The 25,259-nt window shown below is 44.7% G+C and overlaps 1 long non-coding RNA gene across 7 annotated transcripts; it reads left to right on the top strand.

Annotated features, from left to right (window-relative positions):
• Window positions 1–3,218: 3,218 nt before the first annotated feature.
• LOC116579794 lies at window positions 3,219–21,738 on the top strand. 7 transcript variants are annotated; one of them, XR_004281421.1, is made up of 8 exons: window positions 3,219–3,305; window positions 6,008–6,131; window positions 15,917–15,978; window positions 16,790–16,893; window positions 19,117–19,195; window positions 19,389–19,652; window positions 20,727–20,830; window positions 21,463–21,738. It is a non-coding gene; the product is annotated as an uncharacterized LOC116579794 (long non-coding RNA). The 7 variants fall into 7 exon arrangements; XR_004281420.1 differs by having other exon boundaries at window positions 19,103–19,195; XR_004281424.1 differs by lacking the exon at window positions 3,219–3,305 and adding an exon at window positions 5,193–5,256 and having other exon boundaries at window positions 19,103–19,195.
• The last annotated feature ends 3,521 nt before the right edge of the window (window positions 21,739–25,259 follow it).

The raw sequence follows: 25,259 nt of genomic DNA, 5'->3' as shown, positions 1-25,259 counted from the left end.
TACAGTAGGTCTTGGAGCCCAGTGGAGTTTTTGCGCTTTTTAATACTGTAGTTGTCCTCTTAAGAGAACTATTCATTGCTGGTGAGTGTCAGGCATCTTTGTTCTGGGGATACACCGGGGATCGTCAAGAAGGGGACCTTCCGTGGTGCTTGCATTCTCGTGGGAGCGGGCTGGTGAGGAGAGATGGGCAATAAATGAATGGACAAGTGAGCAAGATCATTTCCAGCAACGATGAGCTCAATGAGGAGAATATTAAAAGGGCTGGGGGCAGAGAGTGCATTAGAGTGCCTTAGACAGGTGGTAGGATATCTCTCTTGTGAAGGCGACCTCTGAGCTGTCCTTGACACTTAGAGGGAGGGCAGAAGTACTTCTCTAAATTATTCATCTTTGCTTTCCCATCAATCTCCTAGTGGTCGGCACTTAGTAGGTACTCCATAAAATTTGTCGGTAGAGTGAATTCTCTCCCCTGTCAGTGCAAGGAGAGTCGGGGTTGCAAATGTTCACCACCCTTTGTGTTCTGGCGTCAGTTCTAGAATTATCAACTAGTGGGGTGTGAGCGCTGCAATGTTCGTGGACAAAGCCTGAATCAACCCCCCCCCAAATCATCCTGTCTCCATGCAGTTCTGTTTATACAAAGCAAGTTTCTTTAAAATAGAGGAGACAAGAATCTCCTCTCCAAATCAATCATTTAATCACACATCAATCATCATGGGCATTTAAAACCTGAAACCACATCTATACACTCTGGCCACTTCCCGGACCAGGTGTGAACCCCAGGACAGACCGCGGGGGGAATATGTGAGCTTCCCACATAGATCTACCTTGCCGATCAAGTGTGCTCCGAGGACTGGGTAACGTTACCATTGTGCTCGGATAAGAAGGTCCCATTCCGGCCCCCACCCCGCAGCAGGGGGGATGGAAAAAGAGCTTAATCATTAATAACACTAACTTGCATTTCTAGAGCCTTGAAAATGAGAATTTTGCCCTTTTTTCCCTGGGAGTAAATTGGGTCAGAGTGTCCCCAGAATTTACATTTCAATTAAAAATACAATAATAACACATTGTGCTAATAGTGAATGATTCCGACTCAGGGGAAGATGACACCGCCCGCTACTTTGTTAATGAAAAGCCCCCTTCATTCGGACGGGCCACACATCAGCGGTCACAAATCTCCTGTCTTGTTCTGGGTCTGGCGGGTGGAATGGGCAGGGAGGGGTGCGGCTGGGGGATGCGAGGGAGGCACCGGGACCTTGTCCTGCAGGCCTTCCTGAGGAGGAAGTCTGGCCTCACTGCCCAGTGCCGGTGGCTCCCATTGGGCACCCAGTCCACCTCTCAAAACCCAACCTGACTTGGCCTTTAAAGCCAGCCTTTAAAAAAGTAAATAAAGCAGGATTGTTGTTGGGGTTTTGTTTGTTTGTTTGTTTTCCCCTTTGTGGTTTTTGTTGTTGTTTGGTAGGTTTTATGTGTTTGTTTTTGCCTTTTTTTTTTTTTTTTTTTGCTTTTCTAGGCAATAGCTGGTGGCATCAGAGAACTTGCCACAGGCAACCTCATGCTCCAAGGCCTTTGTGAGTGGGTTGAACTTTTTAAAAATATCCCCCATCAGCCTCTGGAGTTGGAATCTGAAAGAAGCTTCATTCAGCTCAGGGTTGCCCCTGAACTTGTGGGCCTGGTATTGTTGCTGCTGAGAGCAAAAGCGATTTTCAGGCCAAGGGAATGGTGGCTGCCTTGGAGGGGGTTGCCTTGGAGGGGGTCTTCTGCCTCACTGATCTTCAGACCTGGTCTAAAACTCACCCACACCGATCCCTTTATCTAGATGCAGGACACATGGGAAAGGGAAGGGAAAAGTCATCCTGGCAGGCCTGGGCTTCGGGAGAGCCTGCTCCCAGGACACCACAAGAAGAGGGCCTTGCTTCCCAGACACAGGGTAAAGAGGTTTGCTCACACATTTGTTTCTGAAAGTAAATAACCACGTTCGATCCTATTTTCATTGGAAAACGACCTTTATATGTGGTGAGAGAATATCACGCAGCACTCTTTCTCAGGAGGGAAACTTCAAAAGCAGTTATGGGATCAGTGTGCAGGCAGGCGGCAGTTGGGAACCATGGCTATCTGGACACATACCACCCCAATCACGAGTTCTCGATGGACCCCTCATGGACCCCGTTACTCCCATCTGTGCAAGGCCAGCACAGGTGACTGGGAAACATCTGGGGATGTAGTAATCACAGCCAGTAAATGTGGGTCATTGCCTTCCATTGGGTGTTATTCAAAATCTTTTAGTGGATTTAATAAATAATATAATATAGTATAAAATAATGTAGTACAATAATGATATAATATGAAATATAATAATAAGATATAATATAATATATAACATAATAATAAAATAAAATAACAATATAATACCATATTAATATTTTTGAGCATATACTGAAATGAAATGCCTCAAATATTCAAATTCCAAGAACTCTGGAACCTTGAAAAAGATAAAAAAGCAAGTGCCTCAGACATGTCATCCTGCAACCAGGCTGCGATACTAAGGGATCTGGCTCGAGACTAGGCTTCTCTCTCTCTCTCTCTCACTGTTTCTAAATCACTGAAGGAAGAGAAAGATCATCATAGATTCAGGCCCTCAAGTTTTGAAGTCTAATAATCACCAAGAGTATAAGTAGCATTTTTGATCATAACACTTTGTTTATCATGATACTCATTTTGTCCCAAAATGTGAGCCAAGGAACATTGGGTGCAGATGATCCACAAAGGTGACATTCATTAATATTGGTCAATTATTCCTTTCTTGTTTTCTTTAAGAACTCAGTCCATCTGCCCTTACACTCAGCCTGACACTGAGAACAGGCCCCCCACTGCCCAAGGTAACCTGCCTTCGCTACTCATGTGAGCCTGACCGTATTCAGGTCTTTGTGAGCCTGACCACGTTCCAAGACCATCCTGCTCAGGCCAAGTGTCTGACTTCTGTGAAGACCCATCCACTCCAGGGAACACACCAGCAGACATTTTATGCCTTAAGATTCCTTTGACCCTGTCCTCTCAAAATCTTTCCTTGCTGTTTCCACCAATCCTGAATTGAGACACCCTCCTGAAACATGTTTTCTCAGCTGATTCTGGCCTGGTGTCATATGCCCTGAGACACCATCAGAACTCTGCCAGAGTCATAATCTCCTTTGCTGCATTAACAATGAACTTGGGTTGGTCTGGGCAACAGGTTGTGTGGGTCAGGTTTTAGGAGCCCCTGTGTGGCCTCTTTCTATCTTTCTGATTACCTGCATTGGAGGAATCTCTAACAGGTACTAGCTTGTCTCTGTCTCCTCTCAGATTTTTCCCAATCTCCTTTTTAAAATAGACCATGGACCTTGGGATGCAGAGTTTTTCAACTGGCAATGATAGCTAGCAAAAATGTAAACAGGGTGGTTTTTTTAGTTGTGTTAGTTTTTGATTCTTTTAAAAAGTTGGGTCAAAATTGTACAGCAACACTACTTAATCCATAACTGAAGAGTATCAGGCTTGTAATAAACAGCAAGGCCCTTGGTCCACCCTTACCCCTAGCCCCCAAATTCAAATTCCCTGAAACAAACACTATTGATTCTTACAGAAATTTCTTTTGGGTTTTTTTCTCTCTGTAATTTTAAATGACATGTGTATGCTACTGTCTCCTGATTTTTCTCACACATCGGGTAGATATTATTAATTTCCACATAAATAAACAATGAGCTGTTTCTTAGACCACTTCTTACTTAGACTGATTCTCTCCTCCTTCAAACTTCCTGCCATGGGTTTGTAGTATTTTTTTTTTCTTTAATTGAATCCAGATTTAGTGTTTTCATGATGAATGGGTAAATATTATTCACAAGCTTAGTTGGGTAGTGTCTTAGGATGTCATTCTCTCCTGGCCTTTGCCTCCTTTGGCTTGGTGCTCTTTGAATGTCTGGGTGACTCTTCCCACACCCTCCAGTAGCTCTGTACAAAGGCCCTCAATCCAATTTTACACCCGGCCACACCTGTCAGTTAATCTGTCAGTTCCATTTATTCCTGGAGACATCCCTCCTGGAGCCATCCATCCTCCTGCCCCATCTGATCCTGTGGCTTCCCAGGCCTACAGCACAGCTGTCACCAGGGCTTTCTTTGCTGTTGTCCTAAGCATAAGCTCCTGTGCCCTGGGTATCATGTCTTCATCTTTCTTGATTTACCCCCTTGTTTTGGTGGAGCACATCCCTGATACTTTCCTGAGAAAGGGTGCATATTTTGGACACCATTAAGTACCTTTGAAAAAAATGTCTATTATTTCCCTTCCCTTTTGGATTGATAGTTTGGCTGTGTATAAAATTTAAGGGTTGGAGTAATTTTCCTTCGGAATTGTAAAGGTACTATTATTCCTGGGCTTCTAGAGTTGCTGAGAAAGACTACCGCCTCACTCATTCTTACTTCTTTATATACCTGGTTATGTTGTTATTTTCTTTTTAAATTTTCTCTCTGGAAGATTTTAGGCCCTTCTATTTCTGTTGCTCTGAAATTTCATGATGATATCCTTTGGTGAGGTTATTTGTCCATTACTTCTGAGGGGTTCACAGTGGAGCCATTCAACCAGAAAACCAAAGTCTTGGGGCACCTGGGTGGCTCAGGTGATTGAGCAGCCCCTCAATGGGCTCCTTGGTCAGCATGGAGTCTTCTCGAGTTTGTCTCCCTGAGCCCCTGCCCCCACTCGTGCTCTCTCTCTCTAAAAAGTAAATTAAAATATCTTTCAAAAAAGAAAGAAGGAAGGAAGGAAGGAAGGAAAGAAGGAAAGAAGGAAGGAAGGAAGGAAGGAAGGTAGGAAACCAAAGTCTTTAGTTTCTGGGAGATTTTCTTGTATTATTTCTTTGATAATTTCCTCCCCTCTGTATCCTCTGGGATTTTTGTTGGTTTGTTTGTTTTTGTTTTTCTTTGGCTTTTCTGTTTGTTTGTTTGTTTTGGTTTTTTTTTTTTCCTTTGGAATGTCTATTATCTAAACGACAAACCTGAAATGATTCACTTTTATTCTTATCCTTTATTTGTTCTCCTCTAACTGGTTTTTCTTTTTTCTTTTTTTTTTTTTTTTAACTTTCCCTGAATGTTCCTTCTTATACTTCTGTTTCTATGTTGTGGATGTAATACCTTTTCTTATCTGATTATAACAGAAGCTGAAGATCCCACAAGGTCCCTCTCAGGCCTTACCATTTTAGCACAAGCAGGCCAGGTGCCTAAGAAGAGTGTGTCCTCCAGGTAGTAAAACACTAAGGATTTGTGTATGTTGCTAACTGCCTTTTTAACTTTTAGAATATGTGTCATAAAGGTCCTTTAATGATGGAAGGACTGATTTTATTACCAACCTTGCCAAATAATAAACTGTCCATCTTCCCCTGGGGTGGAATTGGGGTCTCCCGGCAGGAAGTTGGTGGGAGAGGGAATCTAGGGCTCTGATAGATTCTAATTCAGGCTTTCCATTCATTTTACTGACTGTAGCCCTACCTGAATTCCCACCTTTCCAGGAGATTTTTAGAGGCACTCCTGGTCAGAACAGCTTACCTCTTTGCTTTCTTCCTCACTGACCCAATTAATCTATTTTCTCATTAGTCTCCAAAATTTGGTTGACAGCTGTCATTTGCTAGCTACCTTCTGGTTTTTTGTTTTTTGGTCCTGTGGATTTATGCCTTTTTGTTTTTGATCCCTTAAGTGTCATTTTATTAGGGTTTTAGCAATGAGCAGAGTAAGACATTTGTGTTTAATCTGCCGTGAACTCCCATTGTGCTAATTTTTATAGTCATAGTCTATTTATGGTATGTAGTATTGGTTTTCCAGTTTGGGCAGTGATAAAAAGTTTTCCTTAAAAATAAATATTCTTTTCTTTTCCTATAAAAGTGAGTTCAATATAAAGAAAAATAAATAAAATGCGGGGCATGGCCAAAATGGTGATTGTAATATGAAAATGGTAGAAATTTGACATTTACTGAATCTTGTTCTCTTGTTGCAACAGATAAGACAGCATTATTTGTGAGCCGTTCTTCCTGGCTACCCTGGGAGGGAAGGCTGACATTGATACTGAGCTGCTCACTGATTTCATAATCAGAGATGACACCACTGCAAAAGTCAAGGTTGAGGTAGGTATGAGAATGTGTGTTCCATGGAATCTTCCCTGAGACAAACTTCAGAATGGGCCTGTGGGGACAGATGCTGGCTTGGGAGCACAACTCAAGTGAAAGAAGGTAGTTTCTGACCACTCACTGTGGCTCACTACCTGATCATTTGGCTCAAGGGTCAACATGGTTCCTGTCCCACTGGGATCCATTCACTGGGAAAAGGAAGGTTGTGCTCTGGACACATTCAAGGAACACAGAGTAGATTCTAGAAGTTGGTGATGGAAGATGATCCCTGTGTTTTCTCACAGAACCTCCAATGTCCAAGATCCTGTTCATACTTCATTTTTCCCTCAGTCTCAGCACACTGGACCGTATCTACTGCCTTACCCAGCAGAGAGCCCCAGGTGCATGTGATGGGGCTGGTCTTCTCCTTTAATTATTGCCCTTCCCTACTTTGGGGCATGGAAAAGAGGGGTCTCAGCCCCACTCTGTGTGGAGTAGATGTCTGCAAGTGGAGAGTTGGCTGGGGCTGCACGGGCTGTTTGTGCATGTGGTGTTGCGATTAAGGAGCATTGATTGGTCTTGGCTTCTAGTGAAAGGAAATCATTCCTGCAGCCTCTGAGGTTCTGGCTGCTGATTGCCTGGGGGTTATTTGTTTATTTAAGTGAAGAAAGTAATGGGCAGTGGCCATGTCTGAAAATTGCCTGGGTTTGTTCCCTTTTTGCTTACCTGTCCCTCCCAGGTACCATTACTCTCAAGCACCTATTGCGAGGGTAATTTTGCCAATCTATCTCTGTTGGGTTAAGTCAATCAGCTCGCAGCCTGGGTAATGGGAGTGGCAGCAGAAGGGGGTTTATTTGATCTGTAGGCACAAGCTGAGGAGCCAGAAAGCCCAGTCCTTCCTGGGACCTGGGTTCTCCCCTGAGGCTATGCAATTGTCAAAGCTGGGAAGGTTCCAAGCTGAAGCCAGCTTAGAGCCTTAGTGCAGAAAGAGGAAGCTATAATGGTTGGGGGTTTTGTGGCATTTGTATTCCAAGGTAACAACTTCATCCTTACTGGCTCTTTATTTTGAGTTTAAGAAAAAGATTTGTTAGATGAAAGTTACTATAAATAAATCTTAAAACCACTGGCCTCCCCAGTTGGCTCATTGTTCAGACAGGGCAACCAAGACACTGTCATACCTTCAGTCTGGTTTTGGGGTTTGAAGATACAAGCTGGAGGCAATTGTATTTTCCCAAAATAGTCATAGTAATGTTTCAAAATTCCAAAGCGTTTTCCAAATCTTTCTGGTCTCTGTCAAGATGTGAGGTCTATTTCTCCTCCCCCTGAACCTGGGTGGGTCTTTGCCCCAATGAACAGAGATGCTGGAGACACTGCCACATAACTCCTGAGGCCAGGTCAGCAAGGTGGAATGGCTTCCTCCTGCTTTGCTTGCTCATTTCCTCCAACTCCTCAGACCCATGCCTTTAAAGCCCTGTGGAGCCATGTGAGAAGTTTGGCTACCAATAGCCACCAAGATGGCAAGACCTCACAGACAGAACACCTTAAGGGATGGTCGAGTGGCCCAGTTGGTCAAGCCCATGGACCAGACATATGAGTGAAGAAGGCCTCCAGATGATTCCAGCTAGAGCCATAGTCTAACTGTAATGGTTGTCCAACTCCACTCCCAAGCAAGAACTGACCAGTGGAGCCCAGTCACCCCCCAGAACTGGGAGAGGCAATCATAGATCACCACCACAGCTTTAAGGACAAATCGGTGGCAGATCACCCACAATAATCAATAACCAGAAGACAGAAGGTACACCATTGTGAAATAGGATGATCTTCACCCCTTGATGGAAAGATCTAGTACTTTCTTTGTTCCCCATGTTCTCCTCTCACATCTGTCTTTCCTATAGAGACCTGTTGAGTCTGCAGCCTTGGATTTACTGAACAAATTCCTTCCATGCCTTCACCTACTCCAAAGGAGAAGGTTCTAGCTGGATTTTACATTGGACTTTTCTTTAAATGTCAGCACATTTCAATGGGGCATGCAAATGCTGGCTGAAGACTAGCTTATTTTTCAGGCTGTACACTTTCTTAAAAAGATCTATTTAATATGTTCAATAGGAACTTACCAATTCCTTGCTGTCTGCCTGTCACTGTGAAGCTCACCTGGGAATAGCAAGGCAGGTGGAGTTCAAGTCCCACCTTCAACGGACTTTTAATCTCACAGTGGAGATGGAGATCACAATGACTAACTTCAGGAGGTATGGGATGCTGAATTGATATGCAAGCAAGGTGATGTGCAAAGTTGGAACAAAAGAAAAGAATCTGGGTGGGGGTTGCCTGGGTGGCTCAGTCACTTAAATATCTGATTCTTGATTTCAACTCAGGTTGGGATTGTGAGATCGAGCCCCACATTGGGATCCACACAGGGCTAGGAGTCTGCTTAAGATTCTCTCTCTCCCTCTGCACCCCACCCCAGTTCACACTCTATCTCTTTAAAAAAAAAAAAAATCTGGGTAGGGATTGAACTGGTGGAGCCCATGGGAAGAGGGTATGCCTGACAGAGAGAAAACCAGAGTAAGACTCAGACGTGGAATTCAGTTTTGGGGGATTAGGGGAAAAATATGGAAAGGACTTTAAAGTGACAGGTGAGATTACTAGGGAAGAGAAAAGGACCTACAATAATAGGAAGGAATTTATTTTCTACACCAAAATTAAGCATTTTAGTTCCCTAAGAGTCACGAAAGACAGTCAGCAGGGGGTGGTTAGCCTGGGAAAACAGTGACTAGGTAAAGGGATGATGGCTGACACACCTACAGAGAGGTGTTCAACCTTCTAATAATCAGCAAAATCAAAAGTAAAGCATGTAGGTAACATTCTGTACCCATTATGATTGGTTAAAACAAATTAAGTAAACATTTTTCCAAAGAAGACATCCAGATGGCCAATGGACACATGAAAAGATGCTCAACATCACTCATCAGCAGGGAAATGCAAAGAAAAACCACAGTGAGATGTCTCCTCTTACTGGTCAGAATGGCTCAAATCAACAACACAAGAAACAGTAAGTGTTGACGAAGATACAGAGAAAGAGGAGCCTGCGTGCACTGTTGGTGGGAATGCCAGCTGGTGCAACTATTCTGGAAAACAGCATAGAGGTTCCTCAAAAAACTGGAAATCAAATTACTACCCCATCAAGTAATTTCACTGCTGGGTATTAACCCAAAGCAAACAAAAACACTAACGCAAGAAGATACGGGCACGCCTATGTTTATAGCCGCGTTATTTACAAGAGCCCAAATATGGAAACAACCCAAGTGTTCATCCATAGATGAATGGACAAAGAGGTGGTATATATGTAGCATAAAAAAGAAGGAGAGCTTGCCATTTGCAACAGCATGGATGGACTTTGTGGGTATAACGCTAAGTGGAATAAGTCAGTCAGAGAAAGACTAATACCATAAGATTTCCCTCATGTGTGGAATTTAAGAAACAGAACAGATGAACATACAAAGAAGAAAAGAGACAAATAAAAAAGGTAGACAAATACAGAGAACCAACTAGAGATAGGTGGGGCATGGATAGAATAGGTAAAGGGGATTTTAAGAGCACACTCACCTCAGTGAGCACGGAAGAATGTATAGAAATGGCGAATGATTATATAGCACACTTGAAACCCAAAGAACAATGTATGTTAATTATCCTCCAATCAAGCAGAAGAAAAGAATGATACCAAACATCGATGATGATGTGGGCACACAGGGCCCCTCAGGAAATGCCGGGGGCATATAAACCAACATGGCCATTCTGGAGAAGACTCTGTTAGCTCTTCTGAAATGGAGTATGGATAGACTTCAAGATCTTGTCGTCCCCACCCTGGCCTCTCACAGCCCCCCTCAGAGAAAGTGTCCTTCTCGGGTAGGTGCGAAAGGATGTTCTTTGCCGTGCAGTTCTGTGGCTGGGAGGTAGAGGTGACCTGGTTGTCCATCCTAGGACAGTCCCATGGATAAAACATGGCTGCCTGTGGAATACGAGACAGTGTTCAAAAGCAGGATAGGTCCTTCTTAAAGTCATGGAGTTTGGTGGGAGAAGTAGAACTACATGGGACCATACCATTTATATGAATATAGAACATCGACACACAAAACAGCACAACGCATTTTACTAAGACACAGGCATGAATGATTGGGTATCTAACAGGTGAGCAGGGAGGCCTAAGGGGAAGTGAGGGGCCAGTAAGGGGATCAGAGATTTAAACAACCAAATGGAAAGGCTGATGATACAGTGAGCTGCTTGCTTAGAAGTAACCGATCTCAATTCTTTGTCCCCAAAGTTAGAAAGAACAACAGGAAGAAAGCCATGAAAACCACCCCCTTGCAGAAGTAGGGGGTCAATGGATGTGTTTTGAATGCAAAAAGGCTGCCCCGCAGAGGGGGGGTCATCTGGGCCACTGTTGTTTCGGAGACCTGCAGGATAACCGCTGTCTGAAAGCTCATCTTCCTCCAAGAAAGGCGAAGCCACCTGCCATGTGCTCTTTTGTGGGTTTCTGGGCCCTGGCAATTCGTCTGGGTAAGAGCTCTGTCCAGCCTGGTGAAAAGGGCTTGGTGCCTCTAGAGGGAAGCAAGCATTATCTGAAAAATTCACTCCGTTCAACTCTCTTCCCCTGACAGGGGCGGATAAATGAAGCATTCCTGTAATTGTATGTAAATTGTGCTTCTAAAGTGCTTGAAAAGTTTGGTGTCTGGAACTGGCTGAATGTCACCCTCTGCAAGTTTCTTCACCCTCTTAATTTGCCTAGTAAATCCCTTTTTTTCAGAGTGTGAATTACAGTAAAAGAGGTTTATCTCTTTGGCATTCTGTCAACCAGCCCTGGGGTGCCGGACCAGCGAAATGATAATGGATGCCCGCTGGTGGTGACCCCCTCCTCCTCACTGCCAGCTTCTGAGTCATCTGAGAAGGTTGAAGTGAATTTCTGCAGACTTGCAGCATTAAGCACATGGAATTGCCAAGCCTTTGAATGTTGGCCACTTGCGCAGTAGTGTACTTAGAAACCCTGTTGGGTCAAGGATTTGGTTGACCAGAAGGCCCATGCCTATTGCCGTGGAATCCTGATGGTCTCAGGGTTTTGGGACCTGGAAATTGTGACGTTCTGGGTCATGGAGCTTTCTTTCCCAAGGGAGATCTTCTTGTAACTCATGCCACAGAATGAAAATCAAGTCAGAACGTTCTTGCTTGCTGTCACTGCTCAGTCACCTTAGGGTGGCTTCGAGAAGGCTACCGATTCTTGTCCCTCTCCCATTTGAAAAGCGGAGTCCATTTTCCTGGCCCTACAAGGAGGCCTGCCTTGGTGTGCTTCAATGCTAGACTGAGACAGAAGGGACGAGGTGCAGGCCCGGCCCCAGGCACAGAAGAGAAGCTCTCTGACATGGTTGAGCCTCAACCACTGCCTTGACTGACTCTTTGTGAGGGATCCCAAGCCAAAATAACAACAACAACATAGTAATAAGTTGTCACTGTTTGAAGTCCCTCTATTTGGTGTGATTTATTAGGAAACACCAGGTAAAGGAAACAATCTTTGTTTATTTTTTTGACTAAGAAATTATGGAAATATTAATTAATGCGTTGACAACTCCATTACCTAATTTTTTGTTCGTTTTTTTTTCTACTTAACTACTTATATTTTAACTTTCAGTGCGTTAAAATATACATGACTAAAATCAATCATTTTCACCGTTTTCGAGACCTACGGTTCAGTGGTGTTCAAGACATTCACAGTGCTGGGCGCCTGGGTGGCTCAGTGGGTTAGGCCGTTGCCTTCGGCTCAGGTCATGATCTCAGGGTCCTGGGATCGAGTCCCGCATCGGGCTCTCTGCTCAGCAGGGAGCCTGCTTCTCTCTCTCTCTCTCTGCCTGCCTCTCCATCTACTTGTGATTTCTCTCTGTCAAATAAATAAATAAAATCTTAAAAAAAAAAAAAAAAAGACATTCACAGTGCTGTGCAACCCAGCCTTCACCACCGTCCATCTCCAGAACTTTTTCCTTGTCCCAACTTGAAACTCTGTCCCCATTAAATAACTCTCCATTAATAAATCCCCATTCCATCTCCCTCCAACACCTGCTAACAGAGATTCTGCTTTCTCTCTATGGATTTGACTACTCTACGTACCTCCTATAAGTGGAATCATCCTTGTGATTCAACTTTTATGTTTTATAAAACCTCTCACCCCCTGGGATGGTTAATTTCATGGGTCAACTTGACTGGCCCAGATGTTTGGTCGAACATTATTCTCGGTGTTTCTGTGAAGATGATTTTGGATGAGGCTGACATTTAATTTGGTAAACTGAGTAAAGCAGACACCCCTGCATAATGTGGGTGGGCCTCATCCCATCAGTGGAAGGTATGAATAGAACAAAATGCTGACCTTCCTCCCAGGAAGAGAGCATTCTTCTGCCTGATGACCTTCAACCTGGACTAGCAGACCTTCCTGCCTGATGGTTTTTGAACTGGGACATCAGCTCTTCCAGGTCCTTCAGCAGCTCTTAGACTCAAACTGAAACACTGTTTCTGTAGACTTTGGACTCACCAAGCCTCCATAATTGTGTGAACCTGTTCCTTGTAATTGATCTCTGCGTGTATGTCCAATAAGTTCTGTTTCTTTGGAGAACAATGACTAATACACACAACATGTCCTGAATTGAGATTTTTGCCCCAACACAGACTGTGCAGAAACCAAGCGGTGTAATGTCTCTGGTTAAGACTTGCTACTGTAATTCACTTATGCCCTAACCAGACAGAGACATCTCCCAGGGGCTTCCTTGGTGGGAAAAGAAGCAGCTGCGTTTTCAGGGGGTGCCCAGGGAAAGACTATGGATATTGTCCTGTGTCCAGCTGAAACTTGGACCTCCCAGTGAGCCTTACAAATCCTCCTTATTCAGTCCCGTTTTCAGTTCAATAGGAACAGACATAGAGCAAGGGTAGGGGACCCAAAATCAGGTATGGACGCATAGATTCAGATTTAGAATTATTACATTTGTCTGATTGTGGTCAACAGACTTGTGCCCAGTCTTGCTATACTTTGTAGTTAATTAAAGAAGTCATGAGTTGGACACAGAGTCCAGGAGGGCATTCTTACCCTTCAAGGAACTAGAAAAAGGTGCATGTTGAAATACATGGAAATATTTTATCTTCATATCTGCCTATAGGTAGAGTGTTTTCTCCCTCCTTGCCTGCATTCACTCTTGGTGAAGTCCTCCTTGGGAGTGTGAGAAATGCAGTCAACAACCCACCACAGACACGAGCAGGCAACCAACCACCAAACCACCCAACAAACACGGGAGGCTCCATACCATTTTAGCTGTGACGTTTCTTATGGTTTTCTCAAATGATCTCAGGTGTGTGTATTCATCTCTGCATTGTCCTGTTCAGACCAGAAAGGCAGAGTCTAGTTAGTCTAAGTGTTATGAACAGAAGGTATTTAATATAGGGGTATGGTGACATGGTCGATAGAAGAGGTAAGAAGCCCAAAGGGGTAGTGGGCCAATCTGAGATTAAAGATAGCAGGAACCCACTGCCCACTCCCAGGAGTAAGGGACAGGTGTCAAAGAGAGGGTATAGGTTGCTGGAATCCAAGGCAGAAGCTGTCGGGTAGGCTCTGAAGGCATCCAGGGCATCTCCATTGGCTGAACTCAGTTGGAAACCAATGCCTATGGAAATCTGGGGTGCATCGTGCAGGGATGAGTCCTCCCACAATCCAGAGCAGAGCCAGAGCAGAGGATGGGTGAGGGATGCCCTGAGGGCAAACAGCCACCTGTGATGTGATTGAGCCCCAAACAGGTATCCTAGTCACTGCGTGACCAAATCCAGACCCGGAACCACAAAAAAAACCTTTGTAAAAATCAACATCTCATGGGAAATTCAGAAAAGAATTGGACTTAGGGGTAACCTCGGCTTTACCATTTCCTGGCCACGTAACATGGTGTGACTTGTTTCATCTCTCGGAATCCTAGCTGTGAACCGGGATAATTACAGTACATTTCTCAAAAAATGTCATGAGATATTGTGGGAAAAAAAGAAAAGCCTTGAAGTATGGCTTTTCACATTTACTCAAGATCAGCAGGCAGGAGGAATAAGGGGCCCTCCCCCGCCCTCCCCTTCCCTCCCCCCACCCCCCAGGGATTGAGCTGGGGGACTTCCCCACCTCAGTTCTCAACATATCCATCTCATCGGTCCTCCTTTATATAAATGCAAGTGTTTGTACATGATACCTAGCACGTAATACTTAATCCGTCATACAGGTATTTATTCATAAATAAAAGTAATTTTAGACATAAAGACAATACATAAATATGATATCTTCCACCTCCCGCCCCACTTAGCAGCTTCCAGAAAAAGTGGTGGAATTCCTAAGAAAAGAAGGCCTGGTACTCCCGAGTAAACAAACTTCAAAAGGCTATTAAATTTGAAAAGACATTCAAATATACATTTTGGGAAAATAAAGGAAGTCGCACTAAATGGGGTCAGATATGCATTTGAAAAGAAATTCAAATGTCCCTTTAGAAAAAAAAGGAGTCACCGGCCCGTTTGCAAGAACAAAGAGAAGCAAAACCTTGAGGGTTGGTAAGGGTTCTGAGGATTTTTCTGAGAGGTAAAACTGTAAGCATGGTTTTTATTTTTTAAACGTTCCCACTTTCTAACGTGTGACACGGAGCTCGGTTCATTTTGAAGGGGCTGATTTGAATAACACAGGATCAAATAAGATCATGCAAAAAGCACACTTAGCACAGGGTCTGGAATGCAAAAAAGTGCTTAAAAGGCGAGAGCAGCATCATTACCCTGTGTGTGTGCACACACACACATTCCCGCACGTGTGATTTTAAGGAGTGTAAATTGGTGGCTTTTTGTCCTCTGTCCTTTTCTCCTGTTGCCTCTGAAGTGCTAGGAGAACTGGGGCAGCAGGGGGAAGAGGGAGGAAATGGATGGATGAAAAAATTTTGGCAGCCCAGGATCATGACATATTTTTATGCGGCGATCAGTAGGAGGTGTGAGCAAGTGAGTTTGGTTTTTAAACTTTAAGAGGTAAAATGCCAACATTTGCTAATACTGATCACACAGGAGAGCTAGTCAAGTCTATGCACACACAGTCACCACTTATTTGCATGCCGGGCTCTTGACAGGATGGGTGAGAAGAGGTGGCCCCATCTCCCAGGGAATGTCACCTCTGCCTGGTTCACCTAAGGTCATACGTCACTCATGGACAATCATTCAGGTCTTTGTTCTTTGTGGACATTGTCCTCTGTGAACATCTCAGGCACCCGATTGGGAACCTTAAGGGTCAATGTTACAAAAATATCTTTGGAGCTTGTCTCTGGTGACTTTTCCTCACTGCATTCTCGTTTCCAAGATAAACCTCCGCTCTGAGTGCTCTAGACTCCTTTCTTTGGTAGAGGTCTGGCAAAATTCTCTAGGGTGCTACTCTACTCTCTTTGCTGAGGGAGGATGAAGTGGGAAGAGACCAGAAGTAGTTAAGCCCCTTTGTGATCCACAGATAAATCCTTCCTTGTGAAGTTTCTGCCCTTGGGGTGGCCCAGTCACCCAAACTCCAGTCAAGCCAACCAAGGTCTAAAGGTTCAAGTCAACCAAGCTGGAGCTCTTGGTTGTGCATGACAACTGGAATATTCGGGGTTGATGCTCACAGATGTCTTTGATGCCCATCAATTCTTGACAGGTGCAGCTGGGGGAACCCCATGGAAACAGCTGCCTGGTATTTTCCCTTATTTACATATTTGTTTTTTCAATCAATGCCATCTTTTCTCTGACAGTATTGCTCTTCTGTGCCTGTTACCCAGCTTGCCTGGAGAGTTCGAGAAGCTCAGCGGTCAAGGTCAGAAGATGAAACACCTTGTCCAGAGAAGAAAGGGATAGTTGAAGTTCTAAGATTTTAGCCAAAGATAGATAATCCCAGGTTCTGTGGTGGAGGAATCTAAGAATTAGAAGATTTGGCTTTGAGTCTCCCACCGTTCATCCGCCTGGGTGGCTGGTGCCATCTCGAACGGGTCACGTGTCTCCCAGACCTGTTTCCTCATCTGTCACATGTGAATAATCACAACACCCCTCCCACCATCTATGCCTGAGTCCAGCAAGGATTTGGCGAGAATTTCAACGTGGTTTGTAAACTTGAAAGGATGGCCACGTAAAAGGGATTATTGTCTTGTAATTAGTATTATTAGGCATTGTTCCTGCCCAGGCTGTTTTCATTGTCATGGGGAAGGTAGGACAACGTGTGCAACAGTTAGCACACAAGATGGTATCTAATCCACAGCAGGATCATTTGGGGCTCACTGTCGGCAGGAGTAAGATGGAGAAGAATATTTGAGGAATGCCTCAGGACAGTGGCAGTCCTTGAGGTGGGCAGGGAAGTGCAAACTGGCTGCGATAAAAAGTTTGAAATGGTGGGAAAGTCTTTCTGCTGAATGACTTTCTCCAAGGGTAACGGTCAAGGGGATCCCGAGGCCACTTCCATGATGCTCAGTCTTCCAGACTAATGCACCTCTACCTGACCTTGCGTGTCCCAGAGGAGTCTGAAGGAGTTCCCTCTGACTCACACCATGGTTTCCTGGGGGCAGCCAAGCCTGGCAAAATTATTACGTGGCCATCAACACCTGGATTCAGGTGCACGTTTGGTGTATTTCCAGATATGTGACTTTCAGGACATCTCTCATTCCCTGCTCTGAAGTCCACTTAATGCCGCTGTCCATGTGTTTTGACTTTGGAAGGTTTCAGTGATATAGTAACAGAGGTAATGGACATAAACGAACTTCAACACCAGGAAAGGGTTCATCATCCTGCGAAAGATTTATTTTCCTTAAAGCGAGTGTAATTCTCTCCAAAGTTGAGATGGTGACTAACATTTTTCAATTCTACAGTCACCTGGCCCTGAGCTCTGCATCCAGCAAACAGGTGGGGAAGCTATAGACACCAAAGGAAGTTAAGAAGGGTTGGACATAGGGGTGCCATCTTGTGTTCCATGGTGAGGCTGTGTTCAGCCAGGAGAGAAGAAAGCCTCATGGACCTCTTTCTAGGGCTCAGTCTCAATCAAGTTCTGATATTTCCCTGCTCATCCTTTGGGTTCACCTAGCCCCTGAAAAATGAGGTAAATCAGACAACAGACATATTTTGTCATCTTGGATATAGAAGGTGTCATTCTGGAGAGCCATAAATGAAGAATCCCACCCAATGCCATGATCCAAACTGAAAATAAGACATCATTTTTCTTCCTTATCTTTTGCCTGGCAATTCCTAGAGTCTCAACTTCAAGAACTCCTGAGTCATTTATTCATTGTTTTTTCTTGTATACAACAACTGTTAGTGAGTCCTTGCTCTATGCCAGGCTTGGGGCTAGGTGTGCTAGATTTCGTGATAATTAAAGTTGACCATGTCCTTGACTTCCTATAATGTAGACTCTAGGGAGGGATGGAGACATCACTTAAATGAGTAAATATTTAATATTTCAGGTGACTAAAGGGTTTAGAAAGAAATAAACTGGGGATATCTCAGATTTGAAGGTTACTTTTGAAAGTATAGTTAAGAAGACTTTTCCATAAGGCGGAGGCCTTTGAGCTGAGAACTAAAGTGTAAGGAGGAAAAATTAGTTTGAAGAGTTTGGAGAGAGAGGCATTGAGCAAAGCAGGCACAAAGGCACTGAGGCATCAGAGAGAATTTAGAATGTTTAAAGAGTTCAGAGAAACCAGTGTGGGGAAAGAGGGAAAAGAAAGTAAAGATAGGAAGGTGGGAGGGGGAGAGAGGCCCAGATCATCATGGAACCCTCGAGGTCTTGTCAAAGGTGCAGACTGTGTTCCATATCTAATGGGAAATGAATCAAGGGTATGAAGTTCAAGTTGGGAGTTTCTGCCTCACAGATAGCAGTCATGGGCACTTAGGCTAATGGCCTAGTTCCTTGTCTCTCCCTCACCCCACCCACTAGAACATGAGTTTCTTGAAGGCATGAAGTTTGTGACCCTTTCATTGTTGAATCTCTAGGAACCTGACCTTCGCTAGATACTCAAGAAATATTTATTGAATTCAATCAAAGTGGAAAAGATAACTAAAATGTTGGGGGAGCTGGTGGCAAACACCAAAGGAATCAGGTGCTCAGGGTTGAAGGGTTTCAGGACAGAAGCCCATCACATCCAGTCAGGGTAGCCAGGGGAGGCTGCCTGGGAGAGAGGGCCTTGAGTCAGAGACTTGAAAGATGAGTAGGTTGCAAGTAGGCGTAGGGGAGGAGAATCTAGGCAGATGATGCCACGTGTCCAAAGATTGCCAGGCCCTTAAGGAATTAAAACTGGTGAGTGCTCATTTCACCAAGCTTCCAAAGCTAAGTGGATTGGAAATAGACACAGCAGAGGATTCTGGGAGAACGGGACAAACACAAGCTCTCTCCAGCGGGTAGATTCACCCTCTGGGTTTATGCAGTTGATTGCCTATGCCCTGGGGGGTTCAAAAAAACAGTCTCCCATTCCATCATCTGGTAAATCTCATCCTCAGCCTTGACAGCAAAACCCCAGACCAGTCCCATCCCTCAAAACGTCCCAATATTTCTTGATAGACACTTTTGTTGTCTTACGTGCAATAGAATTGTAATCACCTGTATTTAAAACTAATGGATTTGAAATAACCTGCAGGCTTCCACTTTAATGAGAGTTAGATTAATGAAAAAGGACCTTTTGCCTCGGATTGCATGACAACATTTTCAAATTACATTCCTGGAACAGAGAATTCACTTATTCAGAGTAATTGGATGCTGACTTGGGTTAATACGTACAATGTCCTTAAATGAAAATGTTCTATTGTAAGTGGAACTGTATGATACCTGAGGCTTTCTCAATAGATTTGGTTGGACTCTGAGTTAATTATACTGCATGCTATTTTTTGAATGAATTCAAGCATGAATTCTACACGGTAGAGATTGGGATAATTATATTCAATTCTGCTTGGTGCCCCGCTGAAAGAATTGACCTTTTAGATAAAACGAGTCTCCCGAGCAAGAAACCTGAAGAAAGTCTACACAAAGCCGGCAGATGGAAGAGCAGAGAAAGTCTTAAGTAAGAGGGTAAATGGCGGCGGGGGTGGGGATGGGAATGGGGGGCGGGGAGGCAAGCTCAAGAAACAGTAGCATCAGCAAGATTGATTTTTTTGTCACGGGAAAGTATTTCTGTTTTGTAGCTTGTTTTGTATCCTTGGTACATAAAGGTATAATTTAAAACCATTGATTTTACTAAGCTGTTTTCTCATCAGTAACACGGCTCAGAAGTAGCAGCATGAAGAATGAGACGCAGACCAAAAGCAGCCTCTGGAAGATCTCTGGGTGTGAGCACCCCCCCACCCCCACCCCAGGAAGGACCAGAGGGATGTGAGAGCCGCCATCTTGGGCTGGACCACTGGGCTGTCCTGCCTCCCGCTGTGGCTTGGGGCCTAAGGATCATGGGTTTAGAGGTCAGATCCTGCCAGCAAGCCCCACCCCGGATTCTCACGGCTGAAAGCCCGGCCACTGTGTACTAGGTGTGTGGCTTTAGATGAGAAGCTAACCCTATCTGAACCTCAGTTTCCGCATCTGCCAAATGGGGTTAAGCTCACAGCTTTGCAAGGAGGATTCCACAGCTCTGAAACATTTAGCCCGGTGTGAGTGCCCAGTAACCATTAGCTGCTTTCACGTATATAATTCTGCTTGTTTGTGAAATCTCTCTCTCCCCCCAAACGTGGGAAAAAAAGGCAACCCATTAAGAGAGTTAAACCCATCAGGAGGATTAAAAATAATTCTCCTCTTGGGGAGAGGAGGAAACTGGAAGGAAGGGGACCTTCTGGACACTGGGTGTCAAGGACGTGTCCTTTGAAGGCTGCCACAGGACAGGGAAAAAGATCACTAAGCCTCCCTGGCCAGCCTAGATAGAGGGCAGCCCAGTGCACCCGGCCAAAGGGAGGTTCCCTGCTCCGGCAGCTTTCCTGAAAGCAGAAGACTGTACGTTGCCTCTTTGGCCCAGCTCCCCAGTTAATAAGCACACTCATTATTCCACGTGTAGGAACAGGCCGCATAGGACACACAGTATCTGTCTTTACGCAAGTCCTGGGCTCTGACCACCACTAGGGGCAGAAAAATGACTTAATCTGTTCAAGGGACTCTTTCAGTGTTGGCGAAACTTGCTTTCCTGACAACTGTGGCCACAATCCCCGGCCTGGCCGTGTCTACAGTCCCCTCCCCAGGCGATCCTTTGACGACCCCTTCTGTCCCAGCCTAACCATCCTGCTATAAGATAATGCTTCCCTCATGCTGTCCCTCTTTGCTTCCCAGGGGCTGTTAAAACAAACCGTTGTAAACTTGGTGGCTTAGAGCAAAAGAAACTTATTCTCTTGCAGGGTAGGGGGCCAGAAGTCTGAATCACCAGACAAAATCAAGGTGTCGGCTACAATCCCTCCAGAGGCGTTAAGAGAGAAACTGTCTCTTGCCTCTTCCAGATTCCAGGGGCTGCTGGCATTCCTTGACTTGCGGCCACATCACTCCGACTGACGTCTGCCTCCAGGGTCCCTTTGCCTCCTCTTCTGTCTGCGTCGTATCTCCCCTTGCCTCTCTCTTAAAAGGTCACTTGTGATGTCATTCGGAGCCTACCGAGATAACCAAGGACAGCCTTCTCATCTCAAGATCACATCTACACAAAGGTCCCCATTGAAGACAACATGCACAGGTGATAGGGTTGGGACTCAGTGTCTAAAAAGGCCACCATTCGGCCCACTACACCAGCTCACAGTTTTACTGCTGTCTCTCTCCCTTCTATTTATCAGGGGACATTAACCTGGTCAGGACCCCGCTTTCTTTTCCCTCTACAGGGAAGCATTCATTGACCACTGAGTTGGTGTGGGTTTCAAGACCCCCACCCTGTGGGGTGGAACCTTCTTCCTGGGGGTTAATCTTCTAACCACCTTTGAGGGCTACACAGGAAGTTCCCGAGTTCTCCCTTATCGCTACCCCCACTGACAACACCTGTCATTTGGAGTTGTAAAATCCTGAATTTCCTTTGGGGACCGTTGTCCCATGGAAAGGAATGTAGCTCTGTCCATGTGGTTTGAAGGCAGTTAGCTTCCCCCAACCCCACAACCCCAAAGTACCTTGAACAATGTATACTACTTAAAACTTGCCAGTGACTTAGTACATCTTGGTAAGAATATATGGGGACTGATGGGCGATCCATCAGGACCAGTCAGAACGCTTCACTGGCCCTGTCCATGGTGAGTGCTTCCGGGCTGGGCATGTGACCCGGGTCCTGCTGAGACTCAGACCTGGACTTCTACTAACCCAGTCTCTTTTTCTCTCTGATAGACTTGAAACTGGAAGGATATAAGCCTACAGCTGCTTGGCTCTGCTCCATGAGGAATCTGCCCTAAAATGGAGCCCATAAGAGGAAAGAAGAACCAAAATATGAAGGACAAATCTAAGATCCAATGACCAACTTTTGACTTCCTGGATCCAGCTGTGCCTGAAATCATCTCTATCCTGGAACATTTCAGTTGCTTGAACCACATCACCTTTTTTTCCCCCTTAAATTAATGTCAGTTGGATTTCTGTCATTTACTATTGGGAGAGTTCTCATTAACACTTTTGCCATGCAGCTGCCTGCTAGTAGTTGACTTCTTTAGTCTAAGCAGGAGACACTCAATATCACACAGGGCCTAGAGCCCACCTGTTCTGTGCTGGGTACTATGCCTGGGCTTCATACATGAAAAGAGCAAGCCTCCATTCCTCCTATCACAGATTTTTTTTCATTAACCTGATGACTCAGGAAATAAGTGAAGTCATGCTTCTAGCTGATCTAATTTATGAGGGTTTCCCTCATAGCTTTATCAGCCCATTCACTCTGACCTTCAGATCTTTTTCTATTGTGCGTGAGATATTCAGTCCTACCTTTGATATCCTAACAGTTGGATTTTTCCTTTGTATGTCTGGGTGTTCAACACCGAAACAATCTCTCTGATTGATTGAAGTCAGTGGAGCTTCATTTATGGCCTAAAGAAGGCTGGCTTTGGCCTGGAGAAGCTCCGGACCTGTGAGGATATACTTCTTCCCTGCTAGTATTTTACGCAGAACAGAACTGCGTTGTCCCTTTTTGCCTTTTAGAATGGTCAGAATTGCTGCAGAGTGCTGGGGAACTCTCAGGGGCACTTTGTAAGAAAAGCTCAGCTTCTTCGAATCTCTTCCCAGTTCTGACCACTAAAAACACCTTCTCACTTTAGGCACCTTTGGCCCTCCCCTTTTGGGGTTTGACTCCTTATTTTCTTTATTTTCTTAAAGTTAACTTCCATGCCCCATGAGGGGCTTGAACTCGCAACCCTGAAATCAAAAGTGGCATTCTCCACCGACTGAGCCACCCAGCTCCCCCTGACTCCTCATTTCTTTCCTCCTCCTCTACCATCTCCTCCTCCTCCTCCTCCTCCTTCTTCTTTCTACTTCCTCTTCTTTTTAAAGATTTACTTATTTTGGGACCCCTGGTTGGCTCAGTCAGTTAAGCACCTGCCTTCAGCTCAGGTCATGATCCCGGGGTCCTGGGATCGAATCCCACGTCAGGCTCCCTGCTCAGTGGGGAGTCTGCTTCTCCCTCTCCTGACTGCACCTCTCCGTGCTTCTGCTCTCTCTCTCTCTCTCTGACAAATGAATTAATAAAATCTTTTTTAAAATTTTACCCATTTTATTTGAGAGAGAGAGAGCAAGAGAAAACACACAGCACCTAAGCAGGGGGTGGGGCAGCAGGAGAGGGAGGGAGCGGGACAAGCGGACTCTGCACTGAGCGCAACCTCAGCCAGAACCATGAGTCGGGAGCTTAACCAACTGCAGCCCCCACGCACCCTCCCCCCGCCCGTACTCCTTATCTCTTAAATGAAGGAACTGACCTTGGTCAGGTTTGGCATCTGTGTCCTATTGCTCCCAAGTCCATGCCACACATTTCTGGCCCATCGCTGTGTTCTTGCTCATTGAGCCTAAACACAGCCTCAGAATCCTTCTCAACACTGAGCTGGGTGATCTTAAAGTTTCTTCAAAACCTTACTTAACTGGGGCACCTGGGTGGCTCAGTGGGTTAAGCCGCTGCCTTCGGCTCAGGTCATGATCTCAGGGACCTGGGATCGAGTCCCGCATCGGGCTCTCTGCGCAGCAGGGAGCCTGCTTCCCTCTCTCTCTCTCTGCCTGCCTCTCCAACTACTTGTGATTTCTCTCTGTCAAATAAATAAATAAAATCTTTAAAAAAAAAAAAAACAAAACCTTACTTAACTTTATATGATCCTGAGGCTTTCAGACATTTTCACTACGTATTGTTTAAACTTTACCTCTTTTTATCAATAGCTGGGGTTCATGCAGTTCCTGTCCCCCCACACCCCCCAGACATGGGGCAGGGTTGGAGATCTTGTGTCCCTCCCCTCAGATCCAGGAACATCAGCAACGTAGCTCAGTATCGTGAGATGGTGCCCAGCAGCAGAAGGTCCTATTTCCATAGGTCTGTGCAGATTTGGAGGCAAACATACCCTAATTAATTCCATTATACAGATAATGTAATTAGTCAGATTTACGTGTAAGGACCAACACTTGTGACTCAAGTATTTCCATTGTTTTTTGTTTTCCTCTTCTTCGAAAGGTTCCAGCCCCTTAAATTTGTACATTATCTGTGCCTGCTATATCTAGAGAATACAGTTGTCATTCACTTCATTTAATTAGCTTATGGATTCTAAATTATCTGCTACCATAAAATGTGATTTTATACTGCAGATTACAAAGGTTTTCAGAAATTTAATATGCCACTTTTAATTGGTGAAAAGTACCCTAAAGGATTCATAATATTTTTTTTACTGCACTTGCATTTAGGCTCAAGAGAGAGAGAAAGAGAGATTGAAGATGTTTAGTTATAAATGGGATTTGGGTCAGTGAGATTGGAGATGATTTATTTGAAATAAGGCAAATCTGGAGGGATGAAGTCATAAATACAACCATCAGAGGATTGTGTCTGAGCAGTGAGATCAGTGAGTTGAAAACGGAGCATCTCCTGGTTTTCATACTCCCAGCTCGTCATTTTGATGGACTAACCATGTATTTATGGCATACAGCGCCGAGTTTGCCACGATGACTAAAAATGATCTATTTTCTGCTCTGCTTTTCCAGCTATTAAATCCATAATCTTCTGTGTATATGGCATGACCACACCTTCTAACTGCATTCTTGGCCTTAATGATGGCTAAGCTCAGTTGTATAGCTGGGCAGCCATTGTTCCGGCCAAAGCAAACGGCTTCTTTTTGATCCTTGGACTATGGAAATGCCCTACACGCTGGTCATAATAAAGGGGCTGGCTTATTGGGAGCAACTTCAAGGATTTCCAGGCTCATCTCTCTTCATGGGTTGCAAATAAAAGTTTATAAAACATGACAATGGGCATAAGAAATCTAGAGCCTTAAAGAGAAGGTTTGGAAAGAGTCAGAGGTCAGGAAATGTGGGTGAGGCTGTGAGGTGTCCGTGCCCCTCTGGGACCCTCCCTATTTTGAAAACCAGGTCCTGATTATCCTCTAAAATCAGCAAGGTACAGTGCCTGCTCTTTTGAGTGAAGGCATTGAAGGTCTCTGTTAGAAGCAAATGTGGAGCTAGGGTTAACTCTTAGTACTTTCATGGTAATTAATTTTATAGGCTGAGTTTGGCTATGAGAAACTGGCTCTAGTCTGAAAGGTTTTCCAGGGGGAAAAGACAACAGTACAGACTTTGGTAGTAGGCTGGGGAAAGATGGGAATTTGAGAAGCACAAGCTTGCGTGAGAGTCTGAAAGGGGGCAGTGTGCAAAATTAATAATCGTTATTATGAATAGGTCATAATGCCTAATCCTAGTGTTACGTTTTATTGAGTACCTACTATGTGCCAGGCACCATGCTGGACTCTTGGTTCTATTGGCCCCAGAATGCAAGAGATCAGTTATAATACAGTGTAGATTTCACAGAAAGAAAGACAACCGTGGGCTGAGACACCTGGAATGACTTATCTGCAATCTCACCGTCCACAGAATTAGGTTGTGCACGAAAGTCTGTCTACTCCCTAGGCCAGCTGGGATGGCAGAGTGCCGAGGAGAAGCCTTAGAGACGTGCTGGGGGAAGC

Source organism: Mustela erminea, chromosome 19 (genome assembly GCF_009829155.1).
Source record: "Mustela erminea isolate mMusErm1 chromosome 19, mMusErm1.Pri, whole genome shotgun sequence".
Taxonomy (NCBI): Eukaryota; Metazoa; Chordata; class Mammalia; order Carnivora; family Mustelidae; genus Mustela; species Mustela erminea.
Note: the sequence above shows the minus strand (reverse complement) of the source record. Positions and strands in the feature narration are given on the sequence as shown.